Here is a 20,128-nt window from a genome sequence, read left to right on the forward strand (position 1 = left end):
AGGCTGAGGTTTGGAACGGATCCTTGTGTGCAGGCGAGAATGATAGAAATGGGTGAAGGAGGCCGAGAGAGATTCAGGAGCCCCTCCCCGGCAGCTGAGGTGACGAGGGTGCCCCTGAAGGACGCCCTCAGAGCAAGGTGCTGGGGAGGGGGCGGGAAGTGGTGGCCCTGGGGCCTGCTCACCGCACCTCTGTGCCAAGCAAGCTTTGTGCTTTTAGTTTTCACCGACTCTGCTTCTGTAAACGCAGCTGGTGTCTAGGGAGTCACAATTGGTCCTTGAAAAGAGGAGGCTTCTCTGAAGGGAATAGTGTGTGTCACCAGGAGGTGAATGCTGGGGATGGGGCACGGCGTGCGTGCAGGGAGAGGGGCCGGGGGCACAGTCTTCCTGCAGGGAGAGGGGCCAGGGGGCACAGTGTGCATGCAAAGAGAAAGCCCGGGGGCACTGCATGCGTGCAGGGAGAGGAGCCAGGGAGGAAGCATGTGCGTGCAGGGAGAGGGGCCAGAGGGCACAGTCTGTGTGCAGGGAGAGGGGCCAGGGGACGCAGCGTGCATGCAAAGAGAAGGCCTGGGGGTCACTGCATGTGTGCAGGGAGAGGGGCTGTGGGGAAACACAGTCTGCATGCAGGGAGAAGGGCCATGGGGCACCATCTGTGTGCAGGGAGAATGGCCGGAGGCAGATGATGGGTGCTGGGGGACAGGCCTAAAGGCAATTGTACTTCCGAGAGCTTTTCCCGGCAGATTCCCAGATCTGCAGGTGAATGAGGTGAAGGAGCCGAAGGGGGCCGTCCGGATGGCAGATCCTGATGTCTCCATCTGTGCTGCTGCCATGTCCTCTCTAATGCTCCAGCCGGGGGTGCTGCAGATGCTGGGGGACAGAAAACAGAGCCAATCAAATGCCTGGCTTTGCAAACTGGAAAAAAAGTCCATTACTTTTGCAATTTGAAGGGCTCACAGGAGCAGAAAATTAGGGGTTAAGAGTGTTATAAAATTATTGGATACAATGCCTTAACCTGTAAACTTGAAGCTGAAAGTGTTTGTGCCACGAGAAAGGTACAAGCAGAATAAAAAATGCACCACCTAATGCTACTGTAGGTCCTCTGAATAAATAATTGTAAAGACATCTTCTTTGGCTAATAGGGAAAAATCTCGTAGAAAACTTTGGGGACATTGCAAATTTTTTGTCTAATATACAGCTTTACAATTCTTGCATAGCTTATGCGAATTCATTACTATAACTTAGGGTTGTAGGTAATAGTAAATCTGAACGCTGCTGCTGCTGCTTTTTTTTTTTTTTTTGAGACAGATTTTTGCTCTGTCACCCAGGCTGGAGTGCAGCAGCACAATCTGGGCTCACTGCAACCTCCGCCTCCCAGGGTCAAGCGATTCTTCTGCCTCAGTCTCCCAAGTAGCTGGGATTACAGGCATGTGCCACCATACCTGGCTAGTTTTGTATTTTTAGTAGACATGGGGTTTCACCATGTTGGCCAGGCTGGTCTCAAACTCCTGACCTCAGGTGATCTGCCCGCCTTGGCCTCCCAAAGTGCTGGGATTACAGGCATGAGCCACTGTGCCCTACTGAACGCTGTTTCTAGTGATAACTTGCTGCTCTATTTTTAGCAAGTTTACTATATTTATTTACTTTATTCAACCAGTAATTACTGAGAATCTGCTATAGGCAGGTTCTGGGAACACAGGAAACAAAGCAAACAACAGAAATAAGAATTGGTCTTTTCCTGGTAGGAATTTAAAATCTAATGGGAGCAGCAGTCTCTTTCCAAAAAAAAAAAAAAAAAAAATGATAAATGCCACAGGTGACTCTAGAGAACACTGCTTTTGTTCTTTGCACATGAAGGAACCAGGCTGCCCGAGGTGGAGGGGCTCCACACACCGTGCAGGGCCCGCACAGGCCCCATTTGGCAGGCAGAGGTAGTCCCTGCCTATTTTCTTGAGGGCTGGTGGCTGCCTGGGAAATTCACCTGACACCAGATTGAAATGCAAATCGGCTTTCATCTGTTTCTGGAGCTAAACTCTGGCTGCATGCAGCCTGCCACGCAGCTTGGGGACTCTGGCACTGGGCAAGGAACTCGGCTCCAGGTGCATCTTGTTAAAGGCTGAGCCCCATTTCTCACATGTGTTGCGGAATCAAATTCTCTGTGTAACTCAGAACTCAAAGTGAATGAGAGATCGATACATGTAGGGTTCCAGCAAGGGCCGTGTCTGATGAGCAGGGGAAAAACACCCCTTTTTCGTAGACCAGGGACTAGCAACCTTTTTCTGCACAGGGCAGATAGTGAATGTTGTAGGCTTATGGGGCCTTGAGGTCTGCACGCCTGCTTACATCTGGCCGCCTGCTTACATCTGGCCGCCTCCTTACATCTGCCATCGTAGCAGGAAAAAGGCCACAGAGAAAATGGAATGAGTGAGTGTGGCTGGTGCCAGTTAACTTATTTACAAAGCCAGTCACTGACCCTTACCCAGATAACTGGACTGGTGGACCCAACATGGAGGGGCCGTGAGACCGTGCAGACTGCCTCCCTGTGTTACCTGTATGTACCGTGTTGTCAGTATCCACGCGTGGAGGAGCCGTGAGACTGCGGCCCGCCTCCCTGTGTTACCTGTATGTTCCGTGTTGTCAGTATCCACGCGTGGAGGGGCCGTGAGACCGTGCGGCCCGGCTCCCTGTGTTACCTCTATGTTCCGTGTTGTCAGTATCCATGCGTGAGGGGGCCGTGAGACTGTGCGGACTGCCTACGTTACCTGTATGTACCATGTTATCAGTATTCACACGTGGAGGGGCCGTGAGACTGAGGCCCGCCTCCCTGTGTTACCTGTATGTACCGTGTTGGCAGTATCCACGTGTGGAGGGGTCGTGAGACTGCGGACTGCCTCCCTGTGTTACCTGTATGTACCACGTTGTCAGTATCCACGCGTGGAGGGGCCGTGAGACTGCGGCCCGCCTCCCTGTGTTACCTGTATGTACCGTGTTGTCAGTATCCACGCGTGGAGGGGCCGTGAGACTGTGCAGACTGCCTCCCTGTGTTACCTGCATGTACCGCCTTATTAGTATCCATGGACCTTTAACTACAAATATTCTGTGATCGCTTACCTCTGCTGTTCCTCTTCTCCTTGTCTATCTTGATATAGTTATGGACTGATTGGATTTATTGAATGGATATACAAACAGTTCAAAATTCAAAGCTAAGAGAAGAATACACAGTGGCCGCTGACTTCTGCTAGCGACTTCCCTCATGGGGGTGGCACACTGCAAACTCCATCGCAGCCCGTGTGCGTGTGACAAGCAAATGCAGTGACCAGAGGCTTGACTAAAGCAGGTTTTCATATTGGCAGCATTTAGGATGGTTAGTTTTTTAACACATTTAAAGCAAAGGCATTGTTCTCTGTTCAGAGTCCAGGAAAGGATCCTGACATCTTAAGAATCTGAGTGACAAAATCGGTGAACCTGAGTGAAAATTTAGAATTGGAAGGCATTTCTGTTAGCGTATCATCCCGGGTGCTCCTGGACGCAGGACTCTCCACACGTCTGGTTGGCAGTCAGCTCGTTTCTGATTGAGCCTGACCTTATGACAGGCCACCTCGTTAACGATTGGATGTTGTTTTTATCACTTTACTATGTTTGCTTTCCCACCCCTGCTGTTTCCATGGGTTTATCCGACTCTGCCCACTGAGGCAGCACAGTCCCCCCGCCTCGGCATATGGGCCAGGAGTATCTAAGGCGTCCGAGTGTGAACAGTGTCAGAAGGCACTGAGGCAGCACAGTCCCCACCTCCGCATTGCGGGCCCGGAGTATCTAAGGTGTCTGAGTGTGAACAGTGTCAGAAGGCACTGAGGCAACGCGGTTCCCACCTCGGCATTGCAGGCCCGGAGTATCTAAGTCATCCGAGTGTGAACAATGTCGGAAGGCACTGAGGCAGCACAGTCTCCCCGCCTTGGCATTGCGGACCTGGAGCATGTAACACGTCCGAGTGTGAACAGTGTCAGAAGGCACTGCCGCAGCGCTCCTGCTATTTTTAGTGTCCTGCTATCTTTAGCTGATAGAGTCAGGCCACGGTGAGGCCAGCAGGCCGCTGAATCTCATGGAGGCTTCAGAAGTTGTGACGCTGGCCCCTCGGCTTGCAGGAAATCTTTGAGAAAAAAACGTGCAAAATGTTAATGTTGTCAGTGATTAATCTGATTGGAAGCAAACGGGGAATGGTTGTTACTTTTAAGTGGCTGCTGACAATGGTTTGGCCAGGGCTTAGACGTAACAGTAGTACTTACTTCTCCAACTTAGGAAAATGGGCAGCATAATTTTTAGTTACAGATTTGGGAGCTGGGAGGGTGCAGAGTCTCATCTCTGTGTCCATGCTAAGTGCAACTTCTGATGGTGGTGGAGGGCGAGTTTCTTTATGGGAAATAAAACAGCCCGTGGGAACCCTTTGCAGCGGCCCACATAGACCACGGACCACGTGGGAGCCGTGGGGCTGGTGACCTGGAAGGGGGCATCCTGCAGTCACATGGCAAGGGCGACCTTGGAGGAGTCCAGTCTGCCAGGACACGGGCAGCTGCAGAGCTTCTGTACCAGAGGCGATGCTGTTATCTTTATTTGCGTGGATCTGTGACTCACGTGGATCTGTGAAGCCTCGTGGAGTCCGGAGAATGGGCATTGATGAGGGAAGGTGAGGCTGGCAAATTCCTGGCATGGAGCAGTTTGTTCTCAAAGAGCCAGCTGAGCCCACAGCAGTTTTGTAATCTGGAACCTCGTGGCTGGCGTGTGATGTGATGAACTCCCCTGCTGATGCGTGAATAACTCCTGACACATCCCTGTTCTCTAGTAACATGGTGCTAGGCATGGGACGCACAGCTGCTTCCCAGGAAACCCCATGGCGTGAGCACCAGGTGCCTGCGCAGGTGCGGGAGGATGGGGCTCCCGTGCGGAGTCTGTGCAGGGTCTCCTGGTGAAATTGCGCCCTTCTGGACACACTGCTGGGTCCATCACATGAGCCTGCCATGGCAGATCATATATTTGTAAATGAACCTTAAAAGGTGAGGTTTTTAGGCTTTCAGATATTTGGGGGGAAAGGGTAGAAAACTGCCCCCAGGGGGCCTGAATGAATCAAGTCGCGCTGCAGAGCAGGGAGGATTTTCGGAATTAGATGCGGCTGTGATGGCAGCGGGTGGGGGCGGGGAGGGAGGAAGTATGTCTTCGGGCAGCACTTTCTCGTGGGACAGGTGTTCTTTCCGTAGACAGTCTATTTATTTATTTATTTTTTGAGACGGAGTCTCGCTAAGTTACCCAGGCTGGAGTGCTATGGCGCGATCTCTGCTCACTTGAACCTCTGCCTGCCGGGCTCAAGTGATTCTCCTGCCTCAGCCTCCCGAGTAGCTGGGATTACAGGTGCCCACCACCATGCCCAGATAATTTTTGTATTTGTAGTAGAGACAGGGTTTCACCATGTTGGCCAGGCTGGTCTCGAACTCCTGACCTCCAATGATCCACCCTCCTCAGCCTCCAGAATGCTCCAGTGATCCGCCTGCCTTAGCCTCCCAAAGTGCTGGGATTACAGGCATGAGCTACTGTGTCCCGCCTCCTATACAGTCTTTCTTAGATAAAACATGAAGGGTTAGCTTTATTACTAAAGAAAACAGATTAGCTTTATTACTAAAGAGAACAGAAATGCCATCTAAGCAGAAATAGAAACTAAGTATCAGAACTCCCTTGATGACTGCGCCACACACTTCATTCCCACTCCATTCCCAGCCAGGAGTCCACGGACCAAGTCTCATTCCAGCCAGCTGAGTTTCTGTAGTTGATAATCAATTGCACGGCACTCTGTTTTATTTATGAGTAAAGTTTTGAGTGTGACGATGTAAGTGAAAATTCAAGAGTGGGAATTGGATGTGAATCAACTCATTGCCTATCGATGACCCAGCAGGTACTGCTGTCCCCAAGGAAGGTGCAGGAGGAGACAGTAGGTGTCACTTATGTTCATGGCTGTCCCACGAGGCCTATCACGTCCTATCCTGTGAGATCTATCCCATCTTATCCTGTGAGACTTACAACAACTTATGCTACAGACATATCACATCCTATCCTTCAAAAAATATCCCATCTTGCCCTACAAGACTCTAGGAGCAGGTGCAGAAGTGCAGGTGAGGAAGGAAGCAGTGGCCTGAGGGGTGCATGGGACAGTGGCAGTCCCAGCAGTGTGTGGGGGAAACCTACTAGATGGTGGAGAAATGGGGGCGGGAGGGCAGGTGGCCCATGTTCCAGTGTGGGAAGGCATGGCGTGCGGGCACTGGCCTCCCCAGGTGAGACAGTGGCCCGCAGCGGCATCCTGTGCATACCTGCACCTACGGTGTTGTGCAGTGAATAAAAGGCTCCGACATGAGTTTGGTCCTGTTGGGAAGTTGGTTGGGGGTTTTAGGGACGTGGCAATAACTGCGTCCCAAGCAGCTCCTCCATTCAGGGCCCATGACAGTCTGGAGTCTGAGGAGCCACAGACCACCTTCTGGTTCACCCATTGCACTCAGAGGTGGACAACTTTAAACGTTTCTAAGTTAAAACAAAGTCTAACTTAGTGTAGAATAGAATGAAAACTTTGCATAAAAATGTAAGAATATATACAAAAACTAAAAGAAATAATGTGTTGTAGTGGGTGATTAGAGGTCCTCGGCCAGTGAGTCTCTCCCTCCCAATCCTCTTCTTTCTTACTCCCTGCTTCCTTCTCTCTCCAGCTGCATCTCTCTCCGTCTGTCTCTCTCTAGCTGCATCTCTCTCCATCTGTCTCTCCAGCTCTGTCTCTCTCCAGCTCCATCTCTCTCCATCTGTCTCTCTCTAGCTCTGTCTCTCTCCAGCTCCATCTTTCTCCAGCTGCATCTCTCTCCATCTGTCTCTCCAGCTCTGTCTCTCTCCAGCTCCATCTCTCTCCATCTGTCTCTCTCCAGCTCTGTCTCTCTCCTGCACCATCTCTCTCCTGTTCCATCTCTCTCCATTTTCTCTTCTGGCCTTTGTGGTTAAACTTGAGAATAAAAATAAAAGCACTTACAAATTTATTTTATGACCATATCTGCCTCTAGTTTGTTTGTTTATTTATTTTGAGACAGAGTCTCGCTTTGTTGTCCAGGCTGGAGTGGAGTGGTGCGATCTTGGCTCACTGCAGCCTCCCACTCCCAGGTTCAAGCGATTCTCATGCCTCATCCTCTCAAGTATCTGGGACTGCAGGTGCACGCCACCATGCCTGGCTAGTTTTTGTATTTTTAGTCGAGATGGGGTTTCGCCATGTTGGCCAGGCTGGTCTTGAACTCCCGACCTCAGGTGATCCACCTGCCTCGACCTCCCAAGGTGCTGTGATTACAGGTGTGAGTCACTGCACCCAGCCTCTGCCTCTAGTTTAATTAGTGCTTATGTTTTATTTAGTGGCAGGTGTTGAATTACAGTTTTGATTAAAACCCTTCTATTTTAGAGTTGGAGCAATAGACACAGGTTTACAAGTTATTTATATAAAGATTTCTGTACATGTTTTTGTTCTAAAAATACATTTCATTGTTAAATTGGGCATTAGAAGCACAATGATACATTTCTTAAAGAATTAACTATACAGGCAAACACTATTAATATTTAACAAGGCATCTGTTTTTCTCCTTGTCCATGCACTTCCCCACAAAAGCAGAGAGGGGAAGCTGAATATGGCTTGGGGGGACACACGGCGCGGGGCACAGCATCTCCACTTTACTTAAAAATGAGCGGTGGGTGGAGGATTCAGGCGCACTGAGCGTGCAGGGCACCCACAGGATCCTGCTGTGCAGATGCAGGATCCGCAGTGGGGATAGGATGAATAGGACTGTAGAGCTTGTTTGCTGCGGAGATTCTAGGCAGGAATGCGAAAGCCTCAGGTGTTAAGTTTCACTGTTTTTACTAACACTGGATATTAACAATTTAAAACACCTTTGACATATTTTCATTTGTATTTCATGTCTTGATGGTTAAGAGTTGAGCTGTTGAGCCTAGTTTTATCGTTGCCTGGCTTTCTGCTGAAAAGCTAACAGGTTGAATGGTTTGTTAAATCCAGAACCTTCGAGGTAGGCCCACATTATCACATTAAACTCACAAGTGTGGATCACAAGTGAAGAAGTATTGCACAGAATGTTTTTTCCTTTCCTTATAAAATGCATTAGTCTATGCAAATACGACTTTAGGGGGAAAAATAATATATTTAAAATATATTGTCTATCCTATATTTATATATTTTGGTTTCTGTTTTGTCTAAGAGCTCCAGAAATTCCTTGCTGACATTGTCCAAGTCAGTGGACAGCCAAATCTCATTTTTCTGACTCAATTCTGTGATTCTTATCTTCAGAGCTGCTTGGATTATTTAGCAGTGGTTCTCTCTTTCCTTTTTTTTCCAGTATTAAATTAGCAGTTCTATGTTTCACTGATCGGTCATTTGTCAAACAAATACTCATTGTGTTTCTATTAATACCATTAAACCAGGCTTTTGTGTTACTTAGTTATCGAGAAAATGATTTCATCTGGGTTAATGAGCGAAAATGGCACGGTAGACAGTGAGCTACCAGGAGAGTGGGTGCTCCTGAGCTTCACTAATTGTGCTGCTTCCAGCTGATAATGAGGTTTTGTTTGAGAAACTAAGCTCTCTGGACATGGCCTCCCAGCAGGATGGACATGCGAGCTCAGCTGTTCCCCTGCTTGGCTTTTAATTGGTGCTGGGATGAGGCAGGTGCAGGGGGCGGGGGTGAGGGGCAGGGAAAGAACCTTGAATACTTGAGAAAAGGGCCTTTCCTGCAACTTGGTTAAGAAACTGTTGCAATCACAATAATATTGGGCTGAAAGAGGTTGGTCTTCATGGAATTTTAGTAACCCAAAGTTTAAGACAGGAGTGAAATTTCTTGTCTTTATTTCTAATTTGCAAACTGGAAAAGTGAGTCTGGGCAGAAATTGGGTTTCCAGTGCCTGTCGGTGACCTCAGTCATCAACCGCCGTGGAACTGCAGGCTGCCCGGAGAGTCAAACCCTGACTGTATTGGACTCAAAAAATAAATACCAGTGACAAATGCAGACTTCGAAAATGTGACCCAATGCTTTCACACTCCTCTGTACTTTTCTTTTCATAAATTAATGGTTTTCGAAGTGGATAGAATATGAATATTTCTCTTTTTCAGTGATACTGTTTTTCTCGACACCACAAAACTATCCTATACCCTGTACTTGGCTCACCTGCCCTCATAGCCACACTTGGGGCACATCACTGTGGCGCCTGGTGGGGTTGCAGGTGCCTCCTCCTGAGGCAGCAACCCCAAAAGGTAAGCATGGTTCTGCCCACACCCCCATTTCCAGCAGGCCGTGTCAGCGGTAGGACCATGGATACCGACTGGCGAGGGGGAGTGCCAGGAGACAGAGAAGACGGCTGCCCGCTGGGGCTTCTAGTCTCCCTTCCAGGAAGGATTTGAAGTAGCTGACACAATTAAACGCAACATAAAATAGGACTTTTTTAAAAAAAAAGAAAAAAGAAAAAGCTGAGAAAAATGTTAGCAGACGTCTGGGATGGATTTAGCTGTGCATTTTCTGGCAGTGAAGGTAAAAAAGGAAATCTCCATCTGGGTCTAATAAAAGGCACTCCATAGATACACTGGGGAAAATAAACTTTTTCATTCAACGGAGAATTAATTATAGAAGGACACTGGGAAATCTAAATACCATAAACGGGTTTTGCTAACGTTTCAAGAATGTTGAGATTGAGTTTTTTTTCCGTTAAATAAAAAGTTGATTTCTTTGAGTGCCCCGAAAGCCGGGCATTGCATGGCAGCCCAGCAAGACAGCCTTTCGCGTGGCTGATGGAGGCTGTTTCCGATTGCCTGAGCTCACACAAGGGCAGGAATTACAGAACCCACAGCAGTGATTTCTATGAGTTTGTCAACAGAACTTCTTCTCAAATAAAGCATTTTATTTGTATAAATTTATAAATTCCAAGTCTTAACATTACTTAGTATGAATTCAGTGAAAAAGTAAGACTATAGTGAACACAAAATCTGAAGCGAGAGGTTGTGATGCTTGCTGGAGTCAATCTGTTCATTTCCAGGTTCCGTTTTGGTTGCATTGTGTAGAGGAAACCTTCACTCGCGCAGATAAGAAGTCCTAAGTGGTCACAGGGCTTAGAACCCTGCACCGTGCATCCTCAAATAGCTCCAGAAGCTTGACGGAGGCATTACGGAGTTGAACTCACCAGCCATCGCGTGATTCTCCTAACATCGCTTACATTTCTCAATGTAAAGTTAAGCAGCGCACCAAACCTTTCAGCAGTCGCTAAGTTGGACTCAGCACTAAGGAGCACCTGACTTTTCCGAGGTGCATCCATAAGTCCCATGGTCCGTGTGCTCCTCCATGCCTCCGTGTGCGCATGCTCTGGTGCTGGGCCACCTCCCGCACCTCTGTCTGCGCATGCCCAGAGCCTGTGCAGGGACTGCGTGTGCGCATGCCCAGAGCAGGTGCAGGGCCTCCTCCTGTGCCTTTGTGTTCGCGTGCCCAGAGCAGGTGCAGAGTCCCTTTGACCTTGCTTAAGGAGCGCACAGGTGTGGACCATGGTGCTAGGATGCGGGTTGTGAGGGTAGCATGGACAGAGGGTGAGAACTCGAGCCCTGATCCAACCACACTGTTTGAACTTGACCCTATCACTTAGCACATGTTTTATCTTTGGCACGTTATCTATTTTTTCTTAGCTTCAGTTTGCTTGTCTCTAAAACGGGGATTATATGGCACCTTCATGGGAGTCGCATGATGATCAATAAAAACCCCATATGGAGCTGCTAAATAGTGTCTGACACATAGGAACACACACAAAAAATCAGCTAACTTTATAGGAAAAGATGTTATCACTGTGTTTTCTAGGGTGGCCTGGAGCTTTCCTCCTGCGGTAGCATCTCAGCAACGAAGCGTTATCTTACATGTGCTTCACGTTCTAGAATATAAGGGGCCTGAGCCACTGATGCTGTTCAGCCAGGAGCACCAGGCAGGTGAAAGAGAAAAGAGCTGCTGATGAGAAGTCCTGATCTTTCTCCTCCCAGTTAAATTAAAATGTGTATTGTTTCCAGCATGCCAGAATTATATTTATAGTACAGTTGAGTGTGCAGGTTTTCTATATTGAGTACATTTTGGAAATCTGTCCCCTAGTGGCATGCATCTAATGCACTGTCCATTTTAGGCAGAGATGACAATAAACAAATATATTACTAAACTTACATTGAGACTAAAATTAAAATTAAACTAGATTTAAATTAAAAACTGCTGTGCTTCAAAGGACGCCATTATGAAATTGAAAAGAAAATCCACAGGATGGGAGAGGATTGGCAGAGCGCAGGTCTGGTCAGGGATTTGTATCCAGGGCAGCGTTGGAAGGCTGTGGAGCTGTTGGAACCCATATGTGCCTCTGGTGGGAGCATTCAAAACCATTTCAGAAGACTGTTTGGCAGTTACCAGTAAATATATGCTCCTGGAAACAACCCAAATGTCTATCAAGAGTAGAAAAAACAAAAATAAATCGTGAAATGTTCACATCAAATAAAATGAACAAACAACATGGGTGACTTTTGACAGCCTAAACAAGGAAAAGAAGCCAGACAGGAAGAGTATGTTATAAGATTCATTGATGTGAGGTTCAAAGCTGGGCACTCCTGGGGGATGGAGGCAGAGGTCAAAGTGGATGAGACCTTGGCAGGTGGGAGGGCCCACAGTCACAGAAGGGGCTTCTCAGATGCTGACGATGTTGTGTTTCTTGGCCCTGATGACAGTGGTTACCCAGGTAAAGGCTGAGCCGCACACCCAGGGCAGGTTAGGCACTTTGTGAGCAAGTTATCCTTCAGTGAAATGTTCGTTAAAACAGATCATGAGTCATGTAGCGTTAAATATTTCAGGGAAACCTCCAGAAGGGTTGGGCTTCCAGGGAGGGTTTGGCAAGGGCCAGCTATGCTGAGCTGCCATGGGCATAAGACCAGAAGGAGAGGAGGGAAGGGGCTGGGCTGAGGAGCAGCACGGGCAGAGGCCCCAAGACAGGACTCAGCTTGGCTGTGTCTGAGGAGCCGTCAGACAGGGAGGTCACTGAGGGCCTCATCTGCCTTCTCCTTTTATCTGAGTGGATGGAAACCTTGGAGGGTTTTGGGAAGAGGATGAAACGAGTGGGCTGTAAGGTTACATGGTCACTCTGGTTTGTATTGAGAATAACTGCAGTGGGCTCAGCGGGGAGCTCAGGTGGAAGCAGCTCCGTGTCTTGGATTAACTAACACAGGTTTGCTGCCAGTGCTACAGAGGTCAGCCTGGTCCTGTGCCTCCATAACTGGCCTCTCTGCTTTTTCATGGTGCAGGGAAATGCTGCTTCCGGAAGCCCATTCATAGTCTCCTTTGTAGCCTGGAATTGACCCTTGAAGAGTTCACAGGTCCTCTCCCTCAGCCCTTTTACTTTTTTCTGAACCCAAGCTATGGTCAGAAGCACTCAACATTCCCATATCTGTTCAGCGCCAGCTTCCCAAAGCTATTTGCCTCGGGTTGAAATAGCTCCAGCTTGGGCTGGGCACAGTGGCTTACGCCTGTAATCCTAGCACTTTGGGAGGTTGAGGCAGGCAGATCATTTGAGGTCAGAAGTTTGAGACCAGCCTGGCCAAACATGGTGAAACCCCATCTCTACTAAAAATACAAAAATTAGCCAGGTGTGTTGGTGGGTGCCTGTAATCCCAGCTATTCGGGAGGCTGAGGCAGGAGAATTGCTTGCACCCAGGAAGCGGAGGTTGCAGTGAATTGAGATCATGCCATAGCACTCCAACCTGGACGACAAGAGTGAAACACCGTCTCAAAAAGAAAAGAAAAGAAATAGCTCCAACTTAAAGTGTTAGCGACTCAGAAAGGTATTTACCCCTCTGCTCGTAGAGTATTGAACTAACCTAAGATTATTGCCATAATTTACTGCAAATAGGAAAAGAAATGTGAGCTGGGGACATTATACTTGTTTCTTCTCACCAAGGCAGTGTTTGCAGATAAGCCGACTGGCTTCATGCAGTGCAGAGCTCCTTTAAGCATCGTGGGACAGGTGGATCTGCCAAGCGGGAGCTTTCTGTGCCGGCCCAAGGCGATGTGGCTCAGTTCTAGCCTCTCTGACCCTATTCTGCTGCTGGCATGCCCCCCACCCACCTGCCTCCCCCTCCCCCTCCCCCAGGTCCCAGCTGTCAGCCGTGTTGTGTTTCGCTCACTGTGGGATGACTGCTCCCATAGAGGCTGTTTCTCCTGCCCTGCCCCTACAGAGCCTCCCTTCTCGTGTCCCACTGTGAGTCTAGGTTGGCCCATGCAGTTCTGGGGCCTGCTTGTATGTCTTCTTCCCCTAGTGAAACAGCAGATTCCTTGGGGTAGGAAGTGGCATCTCACCTGTCTCACCTACTCCATAGAGCCTAGCAGAGGACTAAGTGTACCACAGATACTTAGGACTTACTTTATTGAGGTGACTGCAGAAAACACAGGGACAAATCATGGTGACCTTGGATTAGGCGATCTTTTCTTAGATATGGTATAAAAAGCATAAGCAACCAAAGAAAAAGATAGATAAATTGGACTAGATTAAAATTAAAAACCTTTGTTCCTCAAAGGACACCATTATGAAAGTGAAAAGAAAATCCACAGGATGGGAGAGAAAATTGGCAGAGCGTGGCTTTGGTCAGGCATTTGCATCCAGAAGACACAAAGAACTCTGTCAACTCATAACAAAATGATGCTCTAATATAACCGTGGGCAAAGGATTTTAATTGGTATTTTACCAAGGAAGAATACAAAGGGCCAGCCAATGAATGAAAAGATGGTCAACATTATTTGCATTTATTTACATTAGAGAAATGCAAATAAACTTTGTGCTTCATACCCACTAAGAGGGCTGTAATAAAAAAGACAGACAATGAAGAGGTGTTAAGGAGGATGTGGAGAAGTTGGAAGTCTTGTGCATTGCTGGTTTGGAATGTAAAATGGTGAAGCTGCTCCGGAAACACTTGGCAATTCCTTGAAATACAGGAATATGAAGAGTTAGCAATATGCCCTGCAATTCCACGCCTAAGTATGTCCTCAAAAGCATTGAAAACACGCGTCCACACAGAAACTTTCACACAAATGTTCTTGTGTTCTTGGCAGCATTATTCATCATAGCCAAAGAGTGGAAGCCTCTCAAATGCCCATCAGTAGATGAATGGGTAAACAAAATGTGATTATCCTTACAATGGAGTATTATTCAGCCACAAAAAGAAATGAAGTACTGATTTATGTACACCATGAATGAACTTTGAAAGCACGATGCTAAGTGAAGGAAGCTAGAAATAAAAGGCCACACGTTGTATGATTCTGTTTATGTGACATGTCCAGAACTGGCAAATTTGTAGGGACAGAAAGTAGATTAATGGTTGGCAGGGGCTGGGGGAGGGGGCATGGGAGCGACTGTTTGTAGGTCTTGTGCCTTCTTGGGATGATGAAAATGCTCTAGAATTAGACGGTGGTGATGATTGTGCAACTCTGTAAATGAACTAAAAAACCACTGAATTGTACATTGTAAAGGATGAATTTTATAGCATGTGAATTCTCCCTCTCTCTCTATATATATAGATATCTATATGTATATATATTTTTTTGAGACGGAGTCTCGCTCTGTTGCCCAGGCTGGAGTGGAATGGTGCCATCTCGGCTCATTGCAACCTCATCCCAGGTTCAAGTGATTCTCCTGCCTCAGCCTCCTGAGTAGCTGGGATTACTGGCGCACCACCACACCCGGCTAATTTTGTATTTTTAGTAGAGATAGGGTTTCGCCTTGTTGGCCAGGCTGATCTTGAACTCCTGACCTCAGGTGATCCACCCACCTCAGCCTCCCAAAGTGCTGAGATTCCAGGCATGAGCTACTGTCTCGGCCCAAATCTTTCTTAAGTTGTGTCTGGCCTTTGGCAGAAATAGCCACAAAGCCAAGGTAGGAACGTTTTACTCTTCAAGTGATGATGGCATCCGATAACCTTTTAGAGGGAGGTTTTAAAATGCAACGTAGCCCAGGGCTCCAGAAAAAGACCTGCACGGAGAAGAGAGGGCTTTGTAGCTCTCAGCAGACGAGGCGCGCTGCCCAGGGAGCTCGGTTTTCACTGTAACTGGGTTGCACTGTCGCCACCGGTCTCCTCCCCACAGATCCCACGGGAGGACTTCCTGTTGTGTAACATCCAGCGAAGCTTCTGATCTCTGGCTGTGCAGGAAAGATCCAGCCGTTTTGTTGCAGAAGGCGCTCGCCGTCAGTGTCCCGTGTCGTTGACCCACCCACTTCCGCTGCTCACGTCATGCTGCGCTCAGCGTTATTCAGGGCGGAATTTCACTCGTCAAAAATGGATTTGGGAGCATTTTAAAATAGTGCATTTTCAGAATTTTTGTGGTTGTCTGAGAACCAAACAAGCAGGGCACGGCACAGGTCTGAATCACTTACATGGGCTTTGTTTGCTTGTTTAGGTCAGTGTTTCTAATGCTTTATATTTCTAATACAAAGCCAAAGAAAGCCACACAGAGATTTAAGATGTGGGTGGAAGTGCTCTGTTTGCTGTGTCTGTGTTTCCACAGAGCTTTGTTTTTTTGGGAGGGTGGGGACTGGGGAGGTGAGGGACATGGAGCTCTAGTCGGGAGGGTTGAGCAACCGCACCAGGGGTGGAGAAGGTGGCCCTGCCTCTGTGGGGCTGTGGGGCAGGAGCTCTAGTTGGGATGGTTGGGCAGCCACACTGGGGGGTGGAGAAGGTAGCCCGGTCCCTGTGAGGCTGTGGGGCAGATGAACTCTTTGGGGGCCCCTGTCATGGTGGAGGGCAGAGAACAGTGGTCCAGCACCATTACCCTGGCCTGGTCTGCTCCAGGCTGCCCGTTGCACCAGCGGTGGAGGGTGGAGGCACTAGCCAACTGGGGCAGGCCATAGCCTCACTGTGGGCTGGAGACTCCGTCCCTGTGCTGATCTGGGACAGGTGGGCTGCAGGGAGACTCAGGGCCCCGTGCTCCTTAGTCCTTTGTTCCCGCCAAGCCACCTCTTTCTCTGCCCATGTTCAGTGGATGCCGGCTGTTTTTGTTTGTGGCTCTCTCTGCACTGTTTTCCATCTGCCTCTGTGCATCAGGGCCTTTAATGTTTTACCAGGTATTTTGAGCCTCACAGTGACTGTTCAGGGTCCAGGGGAGAAAAAGAGCACTCTACTCCCTGTGGAGGTGTACTTCCCTTCCCCCAAAGATTGCTCCCCTTCCCCAGAGCGCTCCCCTTTCTCCATAGACTGCTCCCCTTCCCCACGTAAGAGCGCTCCCCTTCCCCACGGAAGAGCGCTCCCCTTCCCCACGGAAGAGCGCTCCCCTTCCCCACGGAAGAGCGCTCCCCTTCCCCACGGAAGAGTGCTCCCTCCACCACAGAAGAGTGCTCCCCCTCCCCACAGAAGAGTGTTCCCCCTCCCAACAGAGGAGTGCTCCCCATCCCCCACAGGGGAGTGCTCCCCCTCCCCACAGTGCGCTTTTCTCACGTGTCCTAAGTATGGGTGGTGCGGGTGAACGCATTGTCCGCAGGGAGCAACCGCCCCTGGAGGCAAACAGGAACACTAATTCCTGATCTAGATGGTGCCAGGTTGAAAGGAGGTTTTTAAAATAAGTGCAGGCTCATTTAGAGATGGCTGCTGCCTGGCCTGATGTTGCATGGGAAACAGCGTCAGAACCCTCAGGGGGTTGGGGGGATGCCTCCTGTGGAAGGGGGTGCTGTCCTGTCACCTCCCATGTCGAGTTGCACCTGAGACACTAGCGTCTGTGCTGCTCAGCACGTGGTCCCACGGAGGAGCCCCTGCAGGCGCTGGTCTCTGTGGGAGACTGGGGTGTGAGCACGCGGTGTCACAGGTCGTGTGTTGGGGGACTTATGATAGGTGCTGTCTGATTTCGTAGTCTGGACGTTCATTAGCATTAATTTCAGGCACTGGACGACCAAAAGTGAGAAAAGGGAAAACCTGAGAATTTGCTCAGCTGTGTAAAAATGATGCCACTTACGATAATTCTGCAAAGCTACCGCTTATGCCAGCTACCTGTGGAGCGCAACATCGGCTTCCTGAGGCAATCTCAGCCTGCTCCATTTTATTTCACTTAGATGGTATCCCCTGCATGTGACGGCCAGCCTTCGACCCGTGTCTCCCCGCAGTGCGGCTGGATCTCAGGGGGCTCGGACACATGTGCTCAGACTGAAGGTCAGAAAGAGCATTTTCCATTCTGACCCCTGACATTGGCGAGGCTTTCCACAGATAGACACCTGTTTTTCAATCCTTACTGTGTAGCGAGACTTTCTGCAGATAGACACCTGTTTTTCCTTACTGTGTACATGGGCAGAGGGGAGAGGCACTCACTCAAGAATTTCCTAGAGGTCTGATACAGAACTCACCCCGTGAATCCAGTTAGGTTTCTAAGCGTCAGTAGCACAGTGTATGACAGCACATGTGCCGGCAGACCTCACCTGTGCAGAGGGTTCTATGGAGAGGCGAAGTCGTCAGCCTGCTGTGGCTTCTCTGGGGAAGATTCAGACTGGCAGACAGTTGTTCCAGTGCCCTCATCCTTGGTCTGCTTACTCCCTGTGATGAACGCATGTGTTTTGTGAGATGTCTGCCACATGGGTGGGAACCGTGTATTTTCACCATCGTGAAAAAAATACGGCTCTATTCAATAGCATTGCTGGAAAACAGAATGGGCTGAGGGAGGTTTTTAAGGGTGTGGTTATTAGGCAGATGTTGCAGGTTCCTGCTGCAGTGTGTGATGACCTGTGCAGATGTTGCAGGTTTCTGCTACAGTGTGTGATGATCTGTGCAGATGTTGTAGGTTCCTGCTAGCACTGATGGGAGAGGCAGATGTTGCAGGTTCCTGCTACAGTGTGTAATGACCTGTGTAGATGTTGTAGGTTCCTGCTAGCACTGACGGCATAGGCAGGTGTTGTAGGTTCCTGCTAGAGTGTGATAACCTGTGCAGATGTTGTAGGTTCCTGCTAGCGTTGACGGCATAGGCAGGTGTTGTAGGTTCCTGCTAGAGTGTGATAACCTGTGCGATGTTGCAGGTTTCTGCTAGCACTGACGGCATAGGCAGGTGTTGTAGGTTCCTGCAGGTTCCTGCTAGCACTGACAGCATAGGCAGGTGTTGTAGGTTCCTGCTAGAGTGTGATAACCTGTGCGGATGTTGTAGGTTCCTGCTAGTGTTGACGGCATAGGCAGGTGTTGTAGGTTCTTGCTAGAGTGTGATAACCTGTGCGATGTTGCAGGTTCCTGCTAGCACTGACAGCATAGGCAGGTGTTGTAGGTTTGTAGGTTCCTGCTAGAGTTGATGGCTTAGGCAGATGTAGGTTCCTTTGAGCTCAGGACTGTAACACAGTAAGCTTAAGGTAACCTATACAGCTTCAGGAAAAGAGGATTGGTTGTTTATTTCCTGTGGTCTCAGCGTGTCCCTCCCTGGAGTTTAGTATAGGCCCATCCACCATCCAGAGGCTTCATTTTGAATTTGGGGAGTTTGCTAAGAACTTTAACCAGGTCTGAAGGAAAAAGGGGAGTCGTGCATTTGTAAAGTATTTGGTTTTGATTGAACCAACAGTGCAAGTTACAGGTTAAGCCAGTTTTCAGGTTAGAATATTTCGTGCTGGTATGGACATGGTCATTTTAGTCATAATACTATGACGGCTGAGCTGCGTGTCCAGCTGCGGTGAGTGGGCCACTTGCCTCTTTCAAGTAAGGAAGGCTTCCTCTTCATGCATTTGTCAGTGGTCAAGAAAGTTAAAACAAGAAGGCAGGAGAATGTCGCTGTCCTCCCAGCACCCGGCTTGGGATGGTCTGGGAGGGTGTGATGGAGTGCAGTGTTCTGTATGTTGATGTGTGTTGATGGATTTCTCTGTCCTCCCGGCACTCGGCTTGGGACGGTCTGGGAGGGTGTGATGGAGTACGGTGTTCTATATGTTGATGTGTGTTGATGGATTTCTCTGTCCTCCCAGCACCTGACTTGGGACGGTCTGGGAAGGTGTGATGGAGTACGGTGTTCTGTATTTTGATGTGTGTTGATGGATTTTTCTTTCCTCCCAGCACCCGGCTTCGGATGGTCTGGGAGGTTGTGATGGAGTGCAGCGTTCTGTATGTTGATGGATTTCTCTGAGTGGCGATTTCAGGGATGCTTATTTCTGTCCAGTGCATCTCAGACATGGGGAGCCTCCTAATCTTCACATTTGGTGACTCTCCCTGGCAGCTTCTCATGTGAAAGCTGATCGTTAGCTGCTGGTGCCTCCCTCCCCGGCCCTCTGCTTACCACCTGCCCTCACCGGTGAGCCGCTGTGCCTCTCGGGCTCGTTAGCCTGCAGTCAGCTCTCGGCTCGGTGCTGTGGAGGTGTTTTGCTTTTGCCAGGGAAGTGCATCCTCCACACCTTCCCTCCTGGTCGACTCTTAGTCACCCTGCTGGTGTGTAAAGCGCAGAGTGCTCTGACCAGTGTTCCAAGTTGTGTCCCAAGTTAAAACACTGTAGTTAGCCAACTCCAGTTCAAATCCCTTCCCTACTTCATGTAAGATACATGCGCTCTCCAGCCTCAATTTCTTCAACTGGGAAATGAAAATAACAGGGAAGTCCATTTCAAACAATGGTGAGTTTTAAATGTGATCATACATCTGGGAGTCTTAAAATAGTACGTGGCACATAGTAATTGATCAGTAAATGTGAGGATTTTACTGATGGGGTAATTGGGCACTGGATAGCTAAGACTTACTAGTTTTGAGATAAGTTAGTAGCATAATAATAATAACTATTACTATTATTTGAGACGGAGTCTTACTCTGTTGCTGAGGCTGGAGTGCAGTGGTGCCATCTCGGCTCACTGCAGCCTCCGCCTCCTGGGTTCAAGCAGTTCTCCTGCCTCAGCCTCCCAAGTAGCTGAGATTACAGGTGCCCACTACCATGCCTGGCTAATTTTTGTATTTTTAGTAGAGACAGGTTTTCACCATGTTGGCCAGGCTGGTCTTGAACTCCTGACCTCAGGTGATTCACCCACCTGGGCCTCCCAAAGTGTGGGGATTACAGGCGTGAGCCACCACCCCAGCCCATAATCAGAATTA

At 48.9% G+C, this 20,128-nt stretch overlaps 1 protein-coding gene and 1 long non-coding RNA gene across 10 annotated transcripts in view; one reads left to right on the forward strand and one right to left on the reverse strand.

The window, feature by feature from the left end:
- Nucleotides 1–20,128, forward strand: part of ATP11A (ATPase phospholipid transporting 11A) — a 199,078-nt gene that overhangs the window by 39,826 nt on the left and 139,124 nt on the right. The gene's annotated exons all lie outside the window — the stretch shown is intronic.
- Nucleotides 13,831–19,920, reverse strand: LOC134759912 (uncharacterized). Its single transcript, XR_010136836.1, has 3 exons — nucleotides 19,345–19,920; nucleotides 17,512–17,626; nucleotides 13,831–14,039 (listed from the first exon to the last, which is right to left on the reverse strand). It is a non-coding gene; the product is annotated as an uncharacterized LOC134759912 (long non-coding RNA).

The sequence above is a fragment of the Pongo abelii genome, chromosome 14, assembly GCF_028885655.2.
Source record: "Pongo abelii isolate AG06213 chromosome 14, NHGRI_mPonAbe1-v2.0_pri, whole genome shotgun sequence".
Lineage (NCBI taxonomy): Eukaryota > Metazoa > Chordata > Mammalia > Primates > Hominidae > Pongo > Pongo abelii.